The sequence below is a fragment of the Aythya fuligula genome, chromosome 2, assembly GCF_009819795.1.
Source record: "Aythya fuligula isolate bAytFul2 chromosome 2, bAytFul2.pri, whole genome shotgun sequence".
Lineage (NCBI taxonomy): Eukaryota > Metazoa > Chordata > Aves > Anseriformes > Anatidae > Aythya > Aythya fuligula.
This window is the reverse complement of record NC_045560.1, coordinates 94017183-94042377: the sequence shown is the minus strand read 5'-3', so window position 1 is coordinate 94042377 and position 25195 is coordinate 94017183.

Here is a 25195-nt window from a genome sequence, read left to right as displayed (position 1 = left end):
ACAGCAAGGTCTACTGTATTTTGACTTTAGTTTTAAAAGAGATAAGAAATTTACTTATTTTTAATTCTTTTTTTTTTTCTGCTACAAATAATTGGGTTCAGATAAGACTGAAATAATGAAGCTAAAATTTAACACAGAAAACAAAATGTAGCTTTATTCCTATACATTAGCAAAGTTCATAAGGAGACATGGTAATTTTCTGTGATCACAGTTTATTTCTGTCTGTATTTGAATTGTTTCTGTATCAAATAATCATATGTACGTATTTAAATATATTTCTATGAAAACAAAATTTAGAAAAAAAATGGATTACTTAGTATCAGACTGTTAACTCAGAAGGTTAATCAAAACTTATGAGCCTGATTCTTGTGTTTCTCATTAGCTTCTTTGCAATTCAATACTTTTTATTATCATTTCCAAAACTGCAACCAAAACTGCAAGTGCTTTTGCAGTAGAGTTACATGCAGTAATCTCTGAATTTTCCTCAGAGAATATATTATTTTGGGGTCTTCATATAACTGCTATCTAGTTTACTACTTTGGTCTAAATTTTTTCGACTAAATCTGCACCATAGAGAAGCACTGCATAGATGAGGTCAAACACTTTTTTGATTGTCCTTTCATCTTGACAGACACAATACAGAGGCATGTAAGTGGCACCTACTGAGAATGGTAACAGACTTATTTCCTAGATTTTAAATCTTGACAGAGAATTTGGAATCTGGATTCAGACAAAGACCATGAAAAATGCAAAAATCTCACTCAGAAAGGTAATAATAATAATAATATTAAAGAAATCACCTGCCAGACATCTTTGAAATAATTTACCTGCATTTTTCACTTCAAAGAATTAAATTTCATTTAATAAGTCTAACTGACTGGAAAAGGGAGAGGCCCTGTTATTACAGGCCTTGTTAGATTAGCACCTTGAAACTGGTTTTGGTCAGTTTGTAATCATGAAATACATTGAAATTGGCCAATATAAAATCACAAAACCAATGATTTGAAATTGCCTCATTTTTGTATATCTGTGATGTTAAACAGCTGCCTATGATTTTGCAGATTTGTACCTGTATAGGTGGCTTTAATGAAAGAAAATTCATGTTCAGGTGATTGACTTCATAGTGAACTTCCCTATGAAAAGCACTTTATTCAAATCTGGAGAAAGACTGCCTGTATGAAGTAGTATTTGATGAGCTGAAGGCTGACAGGGAAAGGGAGGCCCTCATGCACAGACATTTCTTCCCTGTGATCTCTCATATCCATCCCAAGCTTGACAGATTTTGTTTTGGCACAAGATGATAATCACTATGAGAATAACAGGTTCACAGGAAGAGCTGGGTAGTGTGGGAGAAATACGTGACATGAGAAGAGATACAGGAAGGATAATGTCAAGCATCGGAGTTAGAGGGTAGTTTGTTTGAAGGTGGCAATGTAGAAAATCTTGGAGGCCCTTGTATAGAAATTTTGGTGTAACCCTTTGGTAGCTGCCTTAGGATGAGTGACGGGAATGAAAGCAACGTGTACAGACAAGAGCAGGAAATTCAGTTCATAGAATCATAGAGCAGCTTGTGTTGGAAGGGACTTGAAAGACCATCCAGTTCCAACAGCACTGCCATGGGCAGGGATACCTCGTTGCCCGAAGCCTTGCCCAACCTGGTCTTGAACACAGAATCACAGAATCACAGAATTTCTAGGTTGGAAGAGACCTCAAGGTCATCGAGTCCGACCTCTGACCTAACACTAACAGTCCCCACTAAACCATATCCCTAAGCTCTACATCTAAACGTCTTTTCAAGACTTCCAGGGATGGTGACTCCACCACTTCCCTGGGCAGCCTGTTCCAATGTCTAACAACCCTTTCGGTAAAGAAGTTCTTCCTAAGATCCAACCTAAAACTCCCCTGGCGCAACTTAAGCAACTTAGCACCTCTAGGGATGGTGAATACACAACTACTCTGAGCAACCTGTTCCAGTGTCTTCCTACCCTCTGAGTGAATAATTTCCTCCTAACATCTATTCTAAATTTCTCCTCTTTCATTTTAAAACCATTCCCCCTTGTACTGTCATTATCTGATTGAGCAAAAAGTTGTTCTCCATCTTTTTTTATAACCAGCCTCCCCTTTAAATATTGAAATCTTCAATGAGGTCTCCAAGAAGCCTTCTCTTCTTCAGGCTGAACAGCCACAACTCTCTCAACCTTTCTTCATAGGAGAGGTTCACTTCAAGCCTTCAACCTGACTGCAGTCATGATCTAAAGGCACACCTACTTTTAGGGTCATATAATACATAAAAAGAAATACATTTAGCTTACCCTTTCCCCCATTCCTTCACCATTTAATCCACTATTCACATTTCTAAGCTAGCCTTCCAAGGAACCTACATAAATCAAGGAATCAGAGAATCACTGTAGCACTGGGGTAGGAATGTAATTAGTGACAGTGCCATGACAGGAAAACAAGAAAAAAAGATTACGGAAGGAGCCAAAGCCCTGGAAGTCTCCCAGTCACCCTGTTCATGACCAAGATGGCACAGCAGAACGATGTTCCTGGAATACATTGGACCCTGTCTTGAGGGTGACATCTATACATCTCTTCAGTGCTCTTCAGTGCTATTTCTGCCAAGCAGAAATAAAAATGTCATTACATTTCATTATTGTGTTATCACCTTTGATTATGTTTTAACATAATAGATTTCATGATCTTTTCAATATTTTGTTTGACCAAGGAAGAAATTCTAGGTGTGTTTAGAGTATGCTATTTATAATTTAATTTAGAATCTGTTTGTAAGAAGAAATGTATAAATAAAGCCTGTATAATGCAAATTTGTCAGTTGCAGCCATCTGGTGATGAATATTTTTTCCTTCTGAGATAACAATGGTTACACCTTGCCATGCTTAACATCCATGTAAATTACAGATATTATTGTACCATCTTTCGAGATTTCCTTTATAACTATGAAAATCTTCTGTCATTCTTCCTCAACTCAAGTGAGTAAAGGAGCATGCATCTAAAGGAAGTCGAAATTGGACCTATGTGGTATTCAGAGCTGAAATTTAATGATATGAATTTTGAAAGGTGTCAGACACACTGGTCAAAATTTCAGGTGATATATTTGAGCAACATTGTATTTGCACATTTATAACTTTCATGCTATTACAAAAAAAAAAAAAAAGAAAGAAAAACCAGTAAAAAGCACATATAAATAATGGATGCTCAGAGTACCAGTGCCTCATGTAGAGTTGCAAGAATTATTCATAATAAATAAGTTATACGATAATTTTTTCTTTCTTTTTTTTTTTTCTGTTTGCAGACTCTGTGAACAGTTCATAATTTTCTCAGATTTGTTTATTTGAAATTAATCAATTAATTATTCATGTGATTCATTCATAGCTCTATCTTATAGTGAAAGAATTAATTGGAAATAGATACTAATAGGGAATTTTGATGTTATGATTGCCCAGATATTTTATTGAGTTTATTTCTCTTCTGTCAATGGCTGAATAAAACTTCAGCTCCGGTTTACAAATATTCATGTATATACATTTTTAAATCATATTTGATTGTGTGATCTATATACCAGTGAACGTTCCTGCTAGTAAATCCCTCTACTAAACTATCTGGAGAATTAAAATATGATGAGTGAAAAAGAAAGGCTGAGTAAGCATTGAAGGAATATTTTCTATAATATTATGTTGAAATGGATTTTTAGTGACAAAAAAAAAATAATAATCTTTGTTTATTCCTGTTACTTGCACAAGGATATACTTACTAAATGGTATCAACATATTGCAAGGCAGTAAATGTGTTCATTATACTGTGACTCGAAAGGATGGCAAGTATCATGGGGCTAAGGGATCAGAAGAATGAGGATTCAATTCATTGGTTTGTTGGTGACAATTTCAATGTTGAGTACTAGAACTCCCTGACTGACATTCAACATTCATCGAAATATTCATTGAAAGAGTCAAAAAAGATACAAAAAAAGAGTAACTAAAATGATTACAGAAATGAAGCAGTAGTATTAATAATTGGGAAAAAAAAATGGAGAGGGCTGAGGGGAATTATAATTGAAGTTTATAAAATATTGATGATGATGGAGTTAGATCATCAGGAATCTTTATTTAGTAATTTCCTAAAATCTAGAATTGTGGAACTGTTACTAAACCTAGTAGGAGGGGAATTAAAACAGATGGAAGAAAAAATTTTATTTTACTGAACAGGTACTGAACTTTTCAAAATGGCTCTCATAGAAGATTATGCAAACACATAGTAATCATATTCTTATCATTTCAAAAAGAAATTGGACAATCTCAAGGGCAAAGCAGATACTAGATAGAATACGCAGGAAGGGGAAAAAGCAGGTGGACAAATTCACATGTTAAATGCCATCCCCCAGTGCCAGTGTTAGAGAAAAGGAATGGGGTAGGCCACTAGATGTGATAAGTGTCACTCAATAGGTAGTTTATCATGTTCTCATAGCATTTGAAACTTTTCTTGTATGTCCAATTTCAGTTTGTACATTTCTGATTTCCTATTTAACATCAATCAGTTTCTTGTGATCGAGTAACATGAGGCAGAGATTACTAAAATTTCAAAGTGTTGACAGAGTAGGGTAAGCCATTATATCTATATATTTTCCTTACAGATTTACTGGAACATATTCATTCCATGCACACCATCCCCATATGAACTCTTCATAGTTTATCATCCCCACAAGACTGTACACTTAACAACCCTTGCTATTAAGCCTGCTGCTTGTGAAAGATGAAGTATAATTGTGTTCCATTAACAATGTCTGTCTTCAAGGATTGTCTCATCCTGGGTTTTTGTTGCTGGACATGGGAATTGTAAACAAACAGGTCCTAAACAATGTTTTTGCACTGATATAGCTTCACTTGTGGTAGACCCTTAGGAAAAAAAAAAAAAAAAAATGACAATAAGAGTAACAACAACAAACAAAACTGTGAACAACAAAAAAAAAAAGTATAAACATTTGAGATGACAGAGTCATCTCAAGCTCAATTATACAAAAACATTTAAGAAAAATGTACTTCCAGGCTTCATAGCTGACATTCTGTGATTCTGTCCCATTGCTGACAGAGATAAAGAAAAGGGCTAGTTTTCTTTACTTAACCTATACTTTCTTCCTCATGGCCTAATCAGGAAAAAACAGGGAATGCTAGAGAATTTTCTGTCACCTGTTTCTCTCATGGTAACAGAGGAAAATATAAGTGATTCCTAAAGTCTTATCAAGCCCCAAATTTCTAACATATCAGAGGAACACATAACTGAAAAAATAATGTATTTCTGAACAAAACAACTAAAAATAATACTTTCTCCTTTACCTAAAAAAAAAAACATTCTGATTTTTTGCCTATAAAGATATCGGTAACACTGCTACTAATACTGCAAGAAAAACAAAATTCCTTTCCTCCCTTAGCCATGTGTAATACTATGTCAATGGTGGTGAAGCCCTGAGTGTGTCTGCAACAGTAACATTTTAACACAATTCATGCAGTTACATAAATTTTCCTTCTTGTCATAGAGACATTTTCAATTTAAGACATACATTGAGGCTATGTAGTAACTGAGATGATTTCTCTGTGTTTATATTTCTTCAGAGAGATACTATAACAAACTTTCAATACAGAGGTTAAGCATCAAAGTCAACTACATGTTGTTGGCATTCATTTGTCTTCTGAGTACAAAAGTACATTTTGAACATGGGAGAGATGAAGCAGAGTTTAAATCAGTCTATGTTAGAGGTTAGTTCAAACAGCATGGAGCACAATAGAATTGGCCTATATTGGAGGAAAATACATAAAGACAGCAAATAATATAGCCTAATATATAGACTAAATAAACTATATAAATATATAGTGTCTGGAGAGATGCTGCCACAAGTGAGAGAAGAAATTTAAGGATGAAAACTTCTACTGAAAATGTAAATAGAAATATAGAGTGCAGATCAAATTGCTTCCTTGTTTAAAATACTAGCTGAATTAGACCAAAACCTTTCTATAATCATGGTAATGTGAAGAAGAAAACAAAAAATTAAAAAAAAAAAAAAAAAAAAAAAAAAAGAGGCATATTTACTAGTAGTAATTAGCAATTGAAACATATAGAAATATGTGGGAAGAGGGGATGTTAAAGATTTGATTAGCCTTGGAGAACACAAAATAAAATATAGATACTTGCAATGTCTCTTCCTCTCCAGGCACTTTGTTTGCTCATCACTGTCGAGATGGTTCTAGGCAGAGCAATAGAAACATGGCCATAATTACCTGGAAAGTAGCGCTGACATCTGAATGTCCTCTAGAATTTATTTATTTATTTATTTATTTGAATTCAGTGAAAACTGAAGAGGATTTTCAGTATGGCTGGACTTAATATTAGAATTGGATTTCAAAGTTCTGAATTAATATTATTCTAATTAGATACCTAAACTCCATTTTAGATCTGAGACCAAAATATTTCAGATGCTTCCTTTAGTACTCTAATGTTTTCTCTTCCTCACAAGTTTGTATTTCTAGAACCAGAGGTTACGCATTTTTTGGAGGCAAACAAGGTGTTTGAATCTTTATTTCAGTAAAAGTTAGAAAAAATATTTTCTTCTAGGAATATACTCTTGCAATATCAGGATATCTGTGGCTCTACTGTTGTGGATGTATAAGATATATCCATAATTTTTGAGGCCATAATTCACTTTTTTTTTTTTTATAAATTTTGTAGTTTCCAGGTGTTGACTATGTTAACATCTAAGGTTCACCAAGAAAATCCTGTTATTCACCACCTTTTTACTAACATCAGATTATGTTCCATATAAAGAATATGGCTTCATGTAGTACCTGCAGTTCCGTTATATCTATTTTGAGAACCAAACTATTACACTTAAGTGATACAATATCTGTGAGTAAACCCTTTGCTTGTGGTTGAATTCACCTTTGAAGACTATGCAAAGTTATTTTATTGTAGCACATATGACTGTTAATATATGAATAGGCCCCACTTTCACCTACTTCTCGCTTAACACATCACATACAGTTGATTTTTATGCAAATCTAATTTTATCTAGTACATTCTATGTACTAGATATATGTACTATATTTATTTATTGTCAGCTGACCAACATATATAAATTTTGAGTGTCTTCAGATAGGACTTTCATACAATATCTCTTTCCATATAGCAGATATTTATTTGTTCAAAAATATTACTTTCTATCCTCCTTTGGACTATAGGACAGCAGAGCTGTAATTCTACCATTTCAGGCATCCAGGATGAAGACACAGAGACTGGTACTTCATGAAATAAGTAAATCATAAGTGCCCCTCACCTCTGCTCCCCATTCATAACCACTTCCTCCACATTTAAAGTTTGTTGCACCATTCTACCAGTCAATTTAGCTCACTAACCTGGCAGAATAAAATATGTAGGAAGGAAAAAAGAATCTGAATACGATATTCAGGTCTACAGAATGCAACTCTTTCATAAACCAACAAAGGGTGCAGCCAGTTTAACAGAGGAGGACTGTGAGCATGTAGCTAGAAGCAGGAAAGGTAGAAAGGAAGAGTGAGAATTTGAGGAGCAAGAAGCACGGGAAAGCTGAGTAATATCACCCCCTTCTGTCAGCAGCTAGGTTCAGGTACTTGTAAAAACACAACTTGGGCACAGGAATTGCACAACCCCATGATGAAGTAGGCTGCAGCATTTTCACAGCTGTTGGTCTAGAATAAAAACTTATGTTGCAATTACAGCTCCTGTAGGTACCGTCCAAGATGGAACCTGTGAGATCTGTACTCAGTGAGTTAACAGAATTGCTGATTTGTTATTCACCATGACCTTGTTATTTTGTCAGTAATGGTCAGATTTTTTTCAAGGCATACAACATTTCTGTTTGTTGAGCTCAGAAACATTTTGTTTGAAGAGTTAACTAACATTTCCTGAACTTCATAATGTTTCTTGTTTGTTGCAATTTCTGCCACTGATATCAAGGTGCTATGCATGACAACTTCACCAAGGGAGCAAGAAATCCCAGCTAATAGAAAATTCTGAAAACTGGTTTCACTCAAAATCAAGGACTAACATGCCTCCATGATGAGAAGTAATATGATGATTGGAGTATTAAATAAAACTTAAAGTGATTCTCAGAAACCTAGTAGTTGAACCTTAGCTAAACTACTGTATTTGAATTTACTAAGTGTATGAAATCTTCGTGATACTGTTCTTAGGTTAGCCAATAGACTGAAATACCAAAAAGAAAGACACCTGAGACAGAAAGATATCAAGAGCTCAAAGATAAGTGTTTGAAACATTAAAAGCAACTTTTTCACAGAATCACAGAATTGTAGGGGTTGGAAGGGACCTCAAGAGATCATTGGGTCCAACCTCCCTATCAAAGCAGGTTCCCTAGAGCAGGTTGCCCAAGCAGGCGTCCAGGTGCATCTTGAATACCTCCAGAGAAGGAGACTCCACAACCTCCATGAGCAGCCTGTTCCAGTGCGTTGTCACCCTCACCATGAAGAAGTTCTTTCTCGTGTTGGTGCGGAACTTCCTGTGCTTCATATTTTGGCCATTACTCCTTGTCCTATCCCCACAAACCACTGAAAAGAGGTTGGCCAAATCCCTCTGTCTCCCACACTTAAGATATTTGTAAACATTGATAAGATCCCTTCTCAACCTTCTCTTCTCCAGACTGAACAGACCCAGGTTTCTCAGCCTTTCCTCATGGGGAAGATGCTCCAGGCCCCATATCATATTTGTGGCCTTCTGCTGGACTCTTTCAAGGAGATCCTTGTCTTTTTTTTGTACCAGGGAGTCCAGAACTGGGCACAGTACTGCAGGTGAGGCCTGATCATGGCAGAGTAGAGAGGGAGGATCACCTTCCTTGACATGTTGGCCACGCTCCTTTTAATGCATACCAGGATCGTATTCACCTTCTTGGCCACTGGGGCACACTGTTGGCTCATGGCCAACCTGTCGTCCACCAGGACACGTAGGTCCTCCTCTCCAGCAGGTCATTCCCCAGTCTGTACTGATACATGCAGCTGTTCCTTCCCAGGTGCAGGACTCTACACTTGCTCTTATTAAACTTCATTTGGTTTCTTCCAACCCAGCTCTCCAGCCTGTCCAGGTCTCACTGAATGGCAGCACAGCCTTCTGGCGTGTCAGCCACCCCTCCCAGCTTTGTGTCATTGGCATACTTGCTGAGGGTGGACACTATTCCCTCATTAAGGTCATCAATGAAGATGTTGAAGAAGACTGGACCCAGCACCGACCCTTGGGGAACACCACTAGTCACAGGTATCCAGCCAGACTCTGCATTGCCGATCACCACCCTCTGAGCTCGGCCAGTAAGCCAGTTCTCAACCCACCTTACTGTCCTCTCATCTGTCCCACACTTTCTCAGCTTTGTTAGCAGGATGTCATGGGAGACAGTATCGAAAGCCTTGTTAAAGTCAAGGTAGATGACATACACTGCTTTCCCCCCCCTCTACCCAGCTGGTGATGCTATCATAGAAAGCAAAAAGGTTGATTGAGCATGATTTCCCCTTGGTGAATCCATGCTGACTATTCCTCATAACCTTCTTCTCTTCCAATTGCTTGGAGATGACATCCAGAACAAGCTCTTCCAACACCTTTCCAGGGATAGAGGTGAGACTAACTGGTCTGTAATGATGAGCTCTGCAACATCTGAAATTTGGACATGGAATTTATAATGTCAAATTAAGTATTTGAAACTCCTAAATACATAAATTAATTAGCTGAAGAAAAGTGAATGGATTGGGATTCATAATAACCAGCATACTGAACACAAAGATATTTAAACTAGTTAGTAAGAAACAACAAAGAGAATCTATGAAGCTCTGCCTGTTTCATGGAATCCTATATTGCTAACTAGTCGCCCAGCCAACTTTTTTGTAACAGCTTACTGGCTCAAGCTCTTGCCTATGAAATAGTGAGTCAGTGAGAATTTTTTACCTATTTACGTATACTACATAAACACATATATACTACATATATACATATATACATGTATATAAACTACATGCATATGTACATATATACTACATACATGTATATAGGTAATCTAGTGTTTTGAATAAAAATCCTAGTATCCTAGTTAGTGAGATACCCTGCAATTCTGAAAACAAAATTCTTAAGGAAAGAACTGTGAGACAGAACAATGACAACCTGACTTGGTAAACAAAATAGTCTGAAAAGCAAATTTTTACATGTCATGAAATATATAACAGAAACAATTGCCTACATTTAGAAATGTTACAATTTAACATGTACTTGCATATTGGCTCACTCAGTCCTGTAGTCATGAATAGTGAGACAACTTCTTCACAGGGCTATCATCTATATTCATCTTCAAAGCAAATGGAACACTTCTCAGTGTTGAATAGGACAGTACAGCAGTCAACATAGTAGCAGAAACCATAATACCAACACTTAAAGAAAAGCTATAAGCAGAGGTATGTATGATTTTTAAATGAAGTACCTATGGAGGAGAACTTATTTGCACAAAGAGAACATGTGTTTGAGTGAACAGAACTGAAAAGGATTAAAATTTTACAAAAGTGTCAAGGGAAGAATATTAGTTTGTGAAACATCTCAAGTCCTGCAGGGCTAGGATTATAACAGAAGGAGATTTTTATGTCACACTTCAGGGAAAAAAGAAGGTAGATCTATTGTCCTAAGATGTATGCATCTCATAGGGAAAATCCTCCCTTACAACAGAGAATGGAGATGAATGGCCACACTGCTCTGGAAATTACAGCTTGAGGAAAGAAACAAAGGGAATGAGTCCATAAGCTGGTCACCATTGTTGAAAAATGCAGATCTCACACTTATACATGTATATACATCTGATTTAAAGAAAAATAATTGTCATTGTACTAAAGGAGAATAGGAAAGGGAAAATATGGGAGAAGTATTTGACATTGCTTGCTTTTCTACGTTTGATTAATGATAGGTGTTCAAGTGGAGTGCTTAAACTGAAATATCAGTTCAGTTCTGCTGTGAAAAAAAAAATAATAATGATTATTGAATGATATGCAACATCTACTATGATTCACAAGAAAATATAGCAAGTATTTCCTGCCATAGAACTTATATTATGGTCTATAGAAATTACATCTTGATTTGGAAAAATGGTAGATGACTGTAACTGATGGCTCAAGGTGGCTTTGCAAAGAGCAAGAACATTTGAGTCAACAAGTCTGAGTAATACAATAACAGATCACAGACTGGTTCAGGTTAGAAGGTCATGTAGAAGGTCATGTAGAAGGTCATCTGGAGGTCATGTGGTCCTACCCCCTGTTCAAGCAGGTTGTCCAGGACCATGTCCAGGCAGCTTTGAAGATCTCCAAGGAGGAAGACTCCACAACTCTCTGGGCAACCTCCTCCAGTTCTCAGTCACCTGCACAGTAAATAAATGCTTCCCTTTGTTCAGATGGAACCTTGTGTGTTCCAGCTTGTTTCAGTAGTATTTCAGGAAGAGAAGTAAATAAACATTTCACATCATAGTTTGGGCCAAACTCAAACATGTCTTCCAGCAAATATGAAAAGGTCTTACAGACTCATTGGAATGACAAACTCTGAACTATGTAGAAAAGTGTATGTCCAACCTCTTTGAACCAGCAGCCAGAAAACTACAGTGCATTGCACTGTAGAATGCGTTGATAAAATGATGCTGGATAGTTTAAAACTCTTAATGACGTGTTAGATGACCTGGAGGAATAACGAAATACCTTAATAAAGAAGTATTATGATAGTAAATGACAATCAAAGTATCCCATACGCAAGAAGAGTACAGATACATCAAAAATATCTGTTCTCTCTGTTGCAACACAGTCTTGGATCAAAAGAGGAAACCCACAGGCCCCTGAACTACCTCAGGACACCCATAATCATAATATTGAATTATTTTTTTTAACAGTCTGGTTATAAATATTTGAAACACTCCAGAAAACTAATATGGTTTGTAAACTGTTACTGTTTTTTTTTGTTGTTGTTGTTGTTTTTTGCATTTGATTAGGAAAAGAAGATGTGAAAGGCTGGACTTTTAAGCAAGAAGTTGAATTTGTCTACTATGTCATCCTGAGACTCCTGCTATATGACATTGGTTGGTTAGAAAAGAAAGATCCCCATGTACAATTTTTTATGAATGAGGAGGTGAGATCAGAGTAGCTGTTGGCTTATTTAAATCTGATTTCTTAACATAGACTGTCTACTCAGTATGACAGAAGACTGTTAAGTGCTCAGCAGTAAAATTAAAAAATAATAATAACCCATGTATACAAAAAAAAAAAAAAAAAAGGAAATCTGAACCATTCCTAATATAAAACTCACAATAATTCTGAGCAAATGACTGCTTTTAACCGTTATTTACTATATTTTATAGCATAATGTTAACCTAAGTCATAAAATATAATGACTTGGACTGTAAAAGTCGCAGCACATTTTAATTTTCATTCCAAAAATACTGATACTCACTCTTTTTAACTTTTGCTTTAGTATTTTGTATTTAATGCCCAAGAATTTGTTATAAATTGCCATAAAAAAATAAATTAATTTCTAAAGCAAAATAAAAACAAATTATTTCCTTCTGACCCCTTCCATCATCTCCTGGACCCATAAAATAGTTTATTTTATTGAACTGCTCATGGGAAAAAAAATGTAGTCTTTTTCCAGAGTAAGTTCTCTTCAGTGATGTGCCAAATGATCTGATCATAATGAAAGAGCTGGGTAACCATGGAGTTTGTTTTCCATCTACTTTATAACTACATTGCTTATAGTTCATGTTTTTAGCCTGCAGCTACCATGAAACCTTTTTCAGAGTGTTTGACAGCCAAATCAGTTTTTCTGTCCTTGGTCTCCACAGCAGCAGTGGTTGGCTGTAGCCTTTCTGATGGGTATCTAAGTGGTCTCAGGCATAACACCTTGTGCCTAATTGAAGCTAAAGTACTGTACAAGGTGAAAATCAATGTGTGGAGGTGAGAGAGAGCAGTAGAAGCTGTCAAATACCATTTCTGACAAGCACTTTTGGTTGTAAAGGAAACACAGGCCTCTCATAAGATGGAAAATTGTGGTCCTGAGTCTTTGTTTATTAGATGTTCTCATTCTCAACCCCCAGGAAAATTAAGCAATCACAGCAGTTTATTTATTTTTAACAATAAGCAGAGTCATCTAATGATTTGATAGTGATGGTGGCCTTTATTCAGAGATCTACTGAGAAAAGAATAAAGCAAAAACTAAATGTCTCACATCATTTTGCAATATGTTGACAATTTTTTATACAAATAGAAGAGAGAAAAAGAAGCAAAGAGGGAGGACTTTCTAGAATCACTTCTAATCAACTGAGAAGAACTAGATGAAAATTTGAAGATGAAAGGCAATGTGATGAGACTGGCAACAAAACAGTATTTTTTTATTTCTTAGGAAGAAAGAGAATGAGAACAGAAAATTAAGGCATTAGAAGGTATGAAAGCATACTGATAAACTCACAGCTTTGACTAAGCTCCTATGAAAAATCAATCTAATGGAGAAGAAAGAGTTCTCAAAAGTTAACCATTGCTTTAAAAATTATATCAAGGGCACAACTGTATATTACATAGTGGCAGATGAAGGATGGAAAGTGAAATTTTTGATAAAGTGTTTTTCAATCACTTAAAATTTAAGAATGAAGAATAGAGAAGTAGAAGCTAGGTAATTTATGAAAATAAGATTAAAATATAAAATAATATTTGCATATATTTTATTTTAAAATAAAATATAAAATAAGGTTTGCAGTATGAGGAAAGTCAAGGTTCAAAGCAGAATACTTCTGGCAAGAGACACATGTAAGAAGAACACTAGCAAAAGAACACAACGGAGCAGAACGCTATCAATATATGATATCAAGAAATGCAAAGTAAATTTGATGTTTTTTTTTTTCTCCAGTCTTCGCTAAGCAGTTAAACTTCAGTCAAACAGGCAGTGCTTATGACAGAAGGATGAGGAGTCAGGTTACAGAAGGATAAGAATAAGTTTGAGATTGTTAAAAATATTTACATTATTTTTAGTCAGCTGGACAAGTCCATTTAAACTCCAAAATTCACAAGGGAATAATTTCACTACTGTCAGATAAATTAGAAGTCCTTCTGGAAAACTTGTGCTAGTAAATGACATTCCAGAAAACTAACTTAGTGCAGATAGTATTGACCTTTAGAAGTGCAAGGGAGACATAGGAATTACAAACAGGCAGCTTAACTTCGTACAACTGTATTTCAAAAGTTATACAAGTAGAAAGAGGGAAAATAATATAGGAACAAATTAAAAAATATATGAGACCAGTCACACTGGTCTCATTTTCTTCTACAAGATGAAAAGTGTGGAGGAAATATGTCTTGTAGTTTGTTGACAAATAAACTACACACAGTCTTAAGACAGAAAACCAGGGACTAGAATGTACTGAAATATTTTTGAAAACTGTATTTTCACTAGTGAACCAGAAGATAGATATTAAATTGTCAGTTTCCAAAATATGAACTGCATGCTGAGGATGTAGGTAGCAGTCCTTTCCTAAAACAGGCAAGGCCTCAGCTGGAGTGGTCTTTTCTCCTGTATGTGGCATTGTTCAATAAAGGTTTATACAGGCAACGAAGAACAGTAACAGATCTGAGAGATGGTACTTACAGAGAATATTTGTAACATTGAAGTTGTTTAGTTTGAAGAAGATATAAGCAGTAGTAAATACACAATATGCCAATTTAACTGAGAAAAGAAGTAAGTTGTTCCCCACAGTCGGTGCGGGTATGAAAGAAATAAAGACTTAAAACTGTTAAGCTCTTGGAAAGAAGAGTTAGTTTTCAAAATAAGATTGGACAAATATTTCCCTGACTATAACTAATGTTAACTCAAATTGAGATCAAGGAAATGGGCTGGATAACATCCTCAGTTTCCTTCTGCAACTATCTGCCTGGCTGCTGAGGGAAAGACTATCCGCCTGGCAGGAGGGAAAGACAAAACTAGTTCAAGGTTGAAGATCTTACTGAATTAGAAGATTGGGTACAATTCATTACTGTGAAAATAATGAATATGAAGTTATTTAACATTCCCTACAGTTCTACACTTAGAGGTGTGGTGCCTAAGGGCTCTATAAGAATTATACTGACCTTCAGAACAGGAACTTTCCTACATCTTCCAAATGTAATTTATACCAAAAACAAACAAACAAACAAAAAACAAAAAACCTCCAAATTGCTCTCATTATTTTGAATTAATCTTATTTACTATGGTATTGCCATGAACTAACCAAAAACAAAGCCCTGCTATACATAAGGGCAGAGGAGTAGGTAGTTCCTTCATCAGAGAGCTTACAGTTTGAATGCGTATCCAATATATTCTTCCTGTTTTCCTAATAGTAATAGTTCATCTACATGAAGTGGAGTCTTTTATCTTCATGACTTCCAAAGACACAAAAAGATGTGTTTCTGTCAGTAAATCAGTAAAGATAAATTACTTTATCGCTGAAATCTCAAATAAAACAGTTTTATCACTCTAATTTTCAGTGCTCCGTGCATTCTACAATGAACAGTCCAGAAGTTGACCTGTTTGAGGACCATTTAAATAGTTCAGCTTTTGAGTGCTTTGAAGTTTGTCATATTATTTCACTTGGTCTCTCTATGTAAGTGTTTGCACATGAAAAAAATCTATCGAATTATAATTACCTGTATTTCAGAATATAATTAAATACAACAGCTGTAACACAATAGAAGTTGTTTTCTATCATTTCGCAAATTATATAACCTGTATCTTCTTTTTCCAGTCTGAATATGATTTTTCAAGCCAATATGGTTTTAATCTTGTCTAAATGTCATTCTTGTCTATTGTAAAGCATTCCATATCTTTATTTTGAGCTAAAGAATACAACATGAAGAACATATTGCATGAAATGACTGTATGAGGTTTGACTCTGTTAAACATAATTGTTTTATCTTGACATTTTTCAAAAATGTCCACATACTTTTAAATTATTGAATTGTTTGTGCTAAATTGTTAGCATTTTAAAGTGTATTCTCTCAATGTAGTTTTGGTAGAGAATGGAGGAAATGAAAGCAAAATTACAGCATTAGAGAAATGAGTCCTATGATGGAATGTATTTGTAATGGGAATTAAATTTAAACATGTAAAAGTTGTATGCCTTCTTCTAGACAATCTATCATATAACAATATGGTGTATGTAACTTTTGTCTAGTATGAGAGAATGTAACTTTAAAAAAAAAAAAAAGAAAGTAACTATACATAAATATGGGATTTTTCTTATAAATGTCATTGAATTAATTCCCGGGGGTTATTCTCACTGTGTACATTGAGTAACTGTGATGTGATTTTCCTTTTCCAGCTTCTTCAAAGAAATAATGATTCATGACGTCTAAAAGTCACTGTTGATCTAACCTCCAAATTACATAGTTGTTGGTGTTTTTTTTTTTAATAATTATTAGCAATTTCCCATTACAGACAATAAATATTTTAAAAATATATTATTAAAAGATCATTGGTATTCCTATTAAGCTGACAACTTCATACTTTTACAGTGTATTGTAGATAAATTTACTATGCATACTGGTGTATGTTGTTTTGTTGTTTTTTCCTTATCCTTTTCTCTATCCCTTTTGTAACCATCAGTCTGAAATTTTGCAAAGTTATAAATGGCTACTTTCTGTTTGCCAAGCTTTGTTTCTGATTCTTCTTCTCTTAGTTTTAATGCTTTCCTTGCTATCTTTTCTTCTCATAATAGAAATTAAGTGATCAATACATTTATTCTGGGTCCAGTTATTTATTAGGGCTGTTAATGAATCTGCTTCAGGCCACTGCTTACCATTAAGCTTGTTTTAACCAGCTTTGTTGCAAAGGAATGCACTGACATATTTGCATAAACTTGGCTGTGTGGTTTAATGATTTATTGAAACAGAAATATTTCAAAATTTTTCACTGAATTTGATTGAGAGCTTAACTTTAAGACTTGTAAGTTAATGGGTTGCTATTTGTTTACATAGCTGAAAATCTGAACAATGCTTCAGTTTTCCTCATTAGATGTAATAATTTATATATGTACAATATTTTATAGACTAATTTAATAGCATGCAACAATTTTAGATTAAAATGTATCTTATTAATTTGCAAGGTTTATGTTATATTTTAAGGTTATTTTTGTGCAATGCTTTCCCTCAGTTTAGATATCCTTAAAATACACTATACAGAAGTGACATGGAATAAAATTTGTTTGTATATTATGGCACTTAAAATTGAGACAGCTTTCAGATAATTTAGATACACCCATAAATAAGACAAACCAAACAAAGTAAGCTTTGCTTTGCACAGATGTGACAGCCAGATGTGGCTCTGCTTTTTATTTCATATCTGTAATCCGTACTGGATTTAAGATATTTCCTGAAAAACAAGGAAAGCACTCTAAGATGAAACATCACTAGTAGCTTCAGATCAGCACTTGTTTTAAGCAGAGATCATTTCTCTGCTTGGACACTTTTTCTCTGGGGAATAGAAATTGTTGTTTTAGGGCTTTTTCTTAAGAGTTCCTAAGAGAGGCCAGCAGATTTCATGGCATTCAGAGAGAGGGGTTGTTCTTTTGATTTAAGTTTGCTTAAAAAGTTCATTGGAATTATGAAATAGTTTTTGGTAAGGGGCACAGAATGTTTTCTCTTTATAAGGTTTGTTTCCATACCATGTTAATTTAATGCTCTTTTAAGGGCATAATTAATATATATACCAGGATGATTACACTTTAGTGTAGAGATGGTATACTGTTAGGAGGTTCCTTTGATTAAATGGAAAGCTGTTATAGGCTTTAGTTTTCATGCTTTTCACTCTACATGATTGATAATGCCTTCTTAGAATTAAGAGACCAAGTTTCGTCCTTGGCATGCACATTCTTCCAATTAAATGGTATTGGGTGACATTTTGTCCTCAGTTATGTGAGCATGATCTCTAACAACGTCATAGCAATTTTCATACAAAGTGATCTACACAAAATCTAAAATCTAATATGAGATATAGGAAAAGTGCTATCACATCTTTGTGCACTGTACTGTCTTCATTCCTCTTCCCTTGTAAAAATTATTTACCGTATGTAAAGCCTTGTTAATGGATGCTCTAAATCTAACATCTGTATAGTTGAAATGTGTAAAAAACAACTAAGTGCTTGAGAATGGGAACTCCAGACACTGCTGCCTTTACAATCAAAACAGTGGGCAAACACTTGCCACTTGCAGGTGGATGCAGCAGAAAGATAATGTTAGATATACAATGTTTCAAATTTGTTTAGGTTTTCATATTCAGCTGCATTCCTTTGTTTTTCCCTCTGTCCAGATACTGTTTTTCCTGTTTTGCATGTCAACTATGAGGCAAAGCTCACCTCTGAACCTGACCACTCAGTCTTGCTCTAAAGCTGTGTTCTGAGATGGGTGAGCAGGTATATCTAATTGGATTCTGTTCATGAGGGTTTAGGCACTCTGGAAATCCTCTCTGCGGATAGCACACAAAAAACTTTGTGGAGTTGACCAGAGAAAATATTTGTTCTAGACCTTTTTCTCATATACATCATGTTCTAAACAAAAGGTTTTCAAGGCTTATTTTAACTGTTGGTAACACCAGTTTTGGTTTGCAAGCATTGCTTCTTTTTAGGAGTTTATGATTACCAACAGTTCTCTTTGCCCCTTTATACAGACATATTCTTTGGAGAAACACAGTAATGTTATTAGCCAGACCAAGGATACAAGATCTGGTTTGACGTCTTTCCATTAGAAAATTGTACAGACAGGAAGTATGATTGTACAAATGTCTTGGTATCCTCAGTAATGAGATTATCTAACAGTGATCTGGGACATGGTCATGGACTATAAACTGATAGCTTTATTACAGCTTCTTCAGTCGGACAGAAGTATTCAGTATATTAAACTTAATTTAAGGGCCAAGGTAGACCTCTTTCCTTTTTAGTAGGCCTACAGAAAAGATGGGAAAGGACTCTTTTTCAGGGATTGTAGTGATAGGACAAGGTATAATGGTTTTAAACCAAAAGAGGGTAGATTTAGAATAGACATTAGGAAGAAATTCTTTAGTATGAGCGCACTAGAACAGGTTGCCTATACAAGGTGTGGATGTCTCATCCTTGGAAGTGTTCAAGGCCAGATTGCATGGGGCTCTGGGCAACCAGAGCTAGTGGAATCTGTCTCTGCCCATGGCTGGGGGATTGAAACTAGATGATCTTTAAGGTCCCTTCCATCTCAAACCATTCCAAGTTTCTATGATTTCATGTACCTTGCAATTGGTCAGCTGTGTATGCCACATATATTTTACATTTAATATTTCTGTACTCTTACCTTGTGTAGTGTGGGTAGTTCCTGTTAGTTTGGAGAAAGAGAATAAAAAGAGTCAGATGTAATTCACTGAGGCAGGTAATAGGTTACTCAGAAAGCAGTGCTGGCATGGGGCAGTGCTCCAGTGCACCGGCTCAGAGTTAATTTAAAACCAGACTTAGATAGTGGTCAAATTTTAATTTATAGTGTGTCTAAATAGATTGGCCCGGAAGTCTATGCTACTACTTCTGTGATCTTCCAAAAAGCGTCTCTCCCTGGAACCTGGTAAAAAGGCAGTCTTTGACTATACCTTTGTTAGGATGGCGCCCTGGTAAACAAGGTCCATTAATTTGTCATGACAAAGCCTACATGGTATTTTTTAAGTCTGTGTATTAAATTTATTAGGTTCATTTTGAAAAGTCTGCTTAGACTTTTCATGTAAATTTGCAGAAAAATGACTAGAGACTTCCCTTTGCTAAAGCTCTGCTTAGTACTATCACTTTTTGTTTCAGTACTTCACTTTTACATTAATTTGCATTATGTTAACCTATCCTCTTAGTCCATCATCTCATTATTAAAATATATATATATATATTTAAATATATTTCAACCCCAGAAATTCTGTTTCTTTTTACATATGGCAATCCTGGATGCCAATAAATATTTTGATCTTGATGCTCAATATGCTGAGTTTCAAAATACAGAATTTAGAGAAAGTATATGAATGGCTAGAAAAAAATTGTGCTTTAGATACAGAATGTGGTTGTTTTAAGTCACTGTATTTTTGAGAAAAGCTACATGAGCCCTCTGTAGATGTCTTTATAATGAGCTTCCACATTAATTTTAAGAAATCAGTATGATGTGCTGCTTGCAGATTATAATGTAATTCTGTAATACAAATTAGATCAGCTTTGAATGTCTTTGAAATGTAGTGTGTTAAAAATGGTATGTACAGGTTAAAAGATACAGATTCAGAACACCGGGATTTACATGAAATTATCACACATGCTTTGATAGAGTCCTAGACTGATTCAAAAGAGCAAGTTTTATATGAAGCTGTCTCATTTTCTTTGATAGCCACCTTGATCTTTATGCAGTCATCTATTAATTATATTACAGATAAGGTAAATAAAAGTGTTGAAATATTGAGATCACAGTCTCCTTTTTTCTTGTGAAGACTAAAGGTATGAGTCTGTGAAGTCAGTGAACAACGGGGGATGATAAAGGTATTCTTTAACTGTCAGACAGTATTTATTTTGACACGTGACTGAAAGATCTAGAGTTCAATAGCTAAAAGCATAACTGAAAGGGTAAAACATATATGTGATCTAGACCAAAGGTGCTGTAAAAGTGAGTATAGATTTTCCAGGACTAATGTACTGGATAGCATTGTAAGGGTTTTCCTGGTAAAGTTATATTTCATTTAGCTCTCAAAAGATTGTGCTGTGATCCCAGTCATACAATATGCTGATCACACCATACAACTGCCATTAACATCACTGCAAATTCAAGCTTGTTTCCTATTAAAATTGGCCTCTCTGATTTCCTCACACAAGTATCTTGTAGGCTTTAACCCTGTTAGTTCTAGAGAAGTCCATCATGGTTATTACAGACTAAACATAGGGAATGTGCTTATTTTACCAGCATTCAGGATTTAGCAGTGTGAGTTTTGAATGATTTATTATTTATTTATTTATTTTTAATAGCACAACATTTAGCTAATAAGCTACAGTGTCATGGTTAAACACTTGAAGTTGCCAAGTAGTCTGTCTCAATAAATTGGCTTATCTATTTATTCTTTAATTCAGAACTTTCCAAAAGCAAAGTCCTTTTACATTCAGTAAGTTTAATAGAAATGTCTGAATTATAAAAGCTATTTATCTATATAGTGATGGAGTTTTCAGCTGAACTAGATGCATTTAGTCACTTTAATTTCAGTGTTCTGTCCTCTGCAGAGACAGACAACAGGACCTGCCATCAAAGCAGGTATACCCACTAGAACAATAGCTTAATTTAAACAAACATACAAGTCCATACACAACACCATTTCACACTGCCATAGGTTTAATTCAATTAATTACCTATACAGATATCATACTTGTGAGAAGATTGCAGAGGTCTCTTCTCTTCTCTTCTCTTCTCTTCTCTTCTCTTCTCTTCTCTTCTCTTCTCTTCTCTTCTCTTCTCTTCTCTTCTCTTCTCTTCTCTTCTCTTCTCTTCTCTTCTCTTCTCTTCTCTTCTCTTCTCTTCTCTTTTCTCTTCTCTTCTCTTCTCTTCTCTTCTCTTCTCTTCTCTTCTCTTCTCTTCTCTTCTCTTCTCTTCTCTTCTCTTCTCTTTTCTCTTCTCTTCTCTTCTCTTCTCTTCTCTTCTCTTCTCTTCTCTTCTCTTCTCTTCTCTTCTCTTCTCTTCTCTTCTCTTCTCTTCTCTTCTCTTCTCTTCTCTTCTCTTCTCTTCTCTTCTCTTCTCTTCTCTTCTCTTCTCTTCTCTTCTCTTCTCTTCTCTTTTTCTTTCCCTTCCCTTTTCCCTTCCCTTTTCCCTTCCCTTTTCCCTTCCCTTTTCCCTTCCCTTTTCCCTTCCCTTTTCCCTTCCCTTTTCCCTTCCCTTTTCCCTTCCCTTTTCCCTTCCCTTCCCTTCCCTTCCCTTCCCTTCCCTTCCCTTCCCTTCCCTTCCCTTCCCTTCCCTTCCCTTCCCTTCCCTTCCCTTCCCTTCCCCTCCTCTTCTCTTTTTCTTCATACGCATTTAAAGTTGAATCTAATATCACCTTTGCTTTATATAACTTACTTTGAGATGATCAAAAATTAACATCTATGTCTTTACTGATATGTTAAAATGTAAACAAGCAAACATCTTGTCTTTGATAGTTTTTAATGCTTATTATTTCATCACCAGCATATATTAATGGTGTATTTCTCCTTTAAGGGATTCTTTTTCTAGTCTGTATATTTCAGACATAGTCTTTAAAGGGTTTATTTTCCAAACATGCATATGATTCCTACCACTATTGATGATATTTATGCTACAAATGTATGAAGAGGAAAAACAGTCCTTATGCTTTTAAAGGTAGTTATATAAATATTGCAATAATAAAACTATTCAAAACCCTCTCCAGTATTTTTCTGTACTAAAATTCTTTTGTAAACTCACTTTGTAGTCAAGACAGATGAGTTTTTTTGTGAGTTTATTTTTTCTCGAACCAAGGAATGCAATTAGGTGACTTTTATCCAAAACTTAAGTCTGCTGACTTGCTGTTAAAGTCTTGGAAAATGAGGAAGCAGGCAATGATTGCAGCAGGAATCACCTAGACTGAAATTGTATCAGTGCTTATTCCTAATTTTGTCTTTTGTTCTACAGATTCATTATCTGGGAAAACTCTGTAAAGTACACAGAAGCTATACTTGAGCTGACAAAAACATGGACAATGAGAAGGAAGAGTGATGTAACCCAGTTCCTTAAAGCAAAATATATAGAAATCCATAAAAACATTCTTCTTATATGATGACCAGGATGCTATATCCTCTGCTATAGAGGTTCTCATTGAAGACAATGTGATGATTTAGACAGTAAGATCATATTTGGTAAAAGAGTGGTAACATCTGTGCTTAAAATAAATAAATAAACAAATAAAGAAAAATAAAAAATAATTTTAAAAGCATTATAATATATCATCGTATAAAGATATATATACGTATATATACATCGTATAAAGATATATATAAAGAGAGGGGGGGAAGGAGGGAGAAAGATAATTTGGAGAAGTGTTTATATCTTCCATGAAATGAGACTGAAAGATTGCCAACTACTGATGAGTAGTTTGACCTGTGAGAAAGTATCTTCAAATTTTCTTTCATAAGCTCAGTTTACCATAAAACACATCTTCTAGTGGACATGCATGTCCACTGTTAATTTGGCCTTTGGGTGATTTCTGTAAAACTGTCAAAAACTTCAAAGTAATGTGAGTTTGTAAGTCATACACATGCTTGATGTTTTTGAAAACTAACACCCAAACTACCTATTATGCCACACAAGAAATGTTTATATGGTTTACATGAAAATGATAAAGAGGGGTTGACATCAGCTGAGCTCTTCTAGGTGGGGAAAAAAATTAAAGTAGAGCCTGGGCCATTAGGGGTAAGCAACAGATGAGCAATAAGTTTTTTGTGTGTATGTGCCTGTGTGCACATGTGCACGTGTGTGTGTATGTGTTTTGTTTGCTTTTTTCTGGTTCATAGCTGTTTATTTTATTATTATTATTATTATTATTATTATTATTATTATTATTATTATTATTATTATTTCAATACTTCCTTCCCATCTAGTTCTTCCATCTGCTGCAGTCTATACTAAATAATAAGCAAAATACACTGATTTTGTTTGGAATGACTGTGGCTGAGCCATCATAAGTAGAATATTGCAGTATTTGTTAGCTTTTATATAGAGTTTTTAAGTTTACTGTAGCTTTAATTCAATATGCCCCATTGCTCCTATGTTAAATGTAGGTCTATTACATAAGAATATATTACAGAACCTATTTTTAAAGGTAAGCTATGAATTACCTTTTTTCTTTCTTTCTTTCTTTCTTTCTTTCTTTCTTTCTTTCTTTCTTTCTTTCTTTCTTTCTTTCTTTCTTTCTTTTTTTTCTTTTTTTCACTTGGTTAAAATCTATATGCCTTTGTTTAAAAATGAAAATAGGTGTTTCCTTGCGGGAAAAAGCTATATCTACAGCATAGAAGGACATAGCCTGATGCAATATCTACAATCAGTTGGGGAATTCTGAGACAATACTGTATTGGTAGACTATTAGAGACCTTGACTTATACTTTTTGAAAGGTCATTCACCTTTCAATAACAAAGGCTGACACTTCATGTGGCATCTTCCTCTTTCAGCTACAAAGCACCTGACAAAACCCAGCAGTATAACACAGCAGAGACTACTGAACAGATGACTGTAACTGGTGTCCTCAGATCAAACTTCACCTAGTTCTTGACTTACCCTACTCCAAAACTGTAGTTTTTGTGTTTACATATGGTGTGTTCAGTGGTAGCATTTCTATACACGTTTTTCAATAAAAAAGTGAGCTTCAAAAGGAATTTAAATTTGTATTGCAATGCATATATACCTGTAGAAATCAAAAAAGACAGGAAATTGTCAATCATACCATTTTTCTGCTAAAATCTATAGAATACCATCTAACAAAACAAAACAACAAAAACAAACAAACAAACAAACAAAAAATCTGTAAGTTATAGATACATGTATGGCCAGTTAGAATGTAGAAATGGTAGAAATGGTACACAGAGTTATCCATAACAATTAAGTCTGTTTTAATGTACTTCATTCTTGTGCTAATTTTCCTGCTAGTTTTTCATGGAATGTTCTTGCAAATCCCATTAATATATTAACATAAGACATTCTGAAAACATATCTTTCTATAAAAATACACTTGAACTAGCTCAACTTCCTGATCTACTTCTCTCCCCAAAATAAACAATGAGCAAGAACTGTTTACTTTTGAGAAGCTGCTTAAGTACTTTTGTAGAAGTACATTTAAATGCATGTAATATTCTAACTTTTGTATTATGCAATACTTCCAGTATGAAAACTCCAAAGGATTTAATTGGAACATAAAAAGACCAATATCCTTAATCCTATATGTTGGGATTTAGTAATTGTATTTAATTTATGAATTTATTTAAAATTTATGAAAATCATGAATTAGTATAGATTATTTTGGAAAAGGTCCCATGTTATTTGTTCCCTAATAGTCCCAGGGACTTTTTTTTCTTTCAAAATAAACATAAATCTTATTTAAAAAAATGAGAAAGTTGGTGTG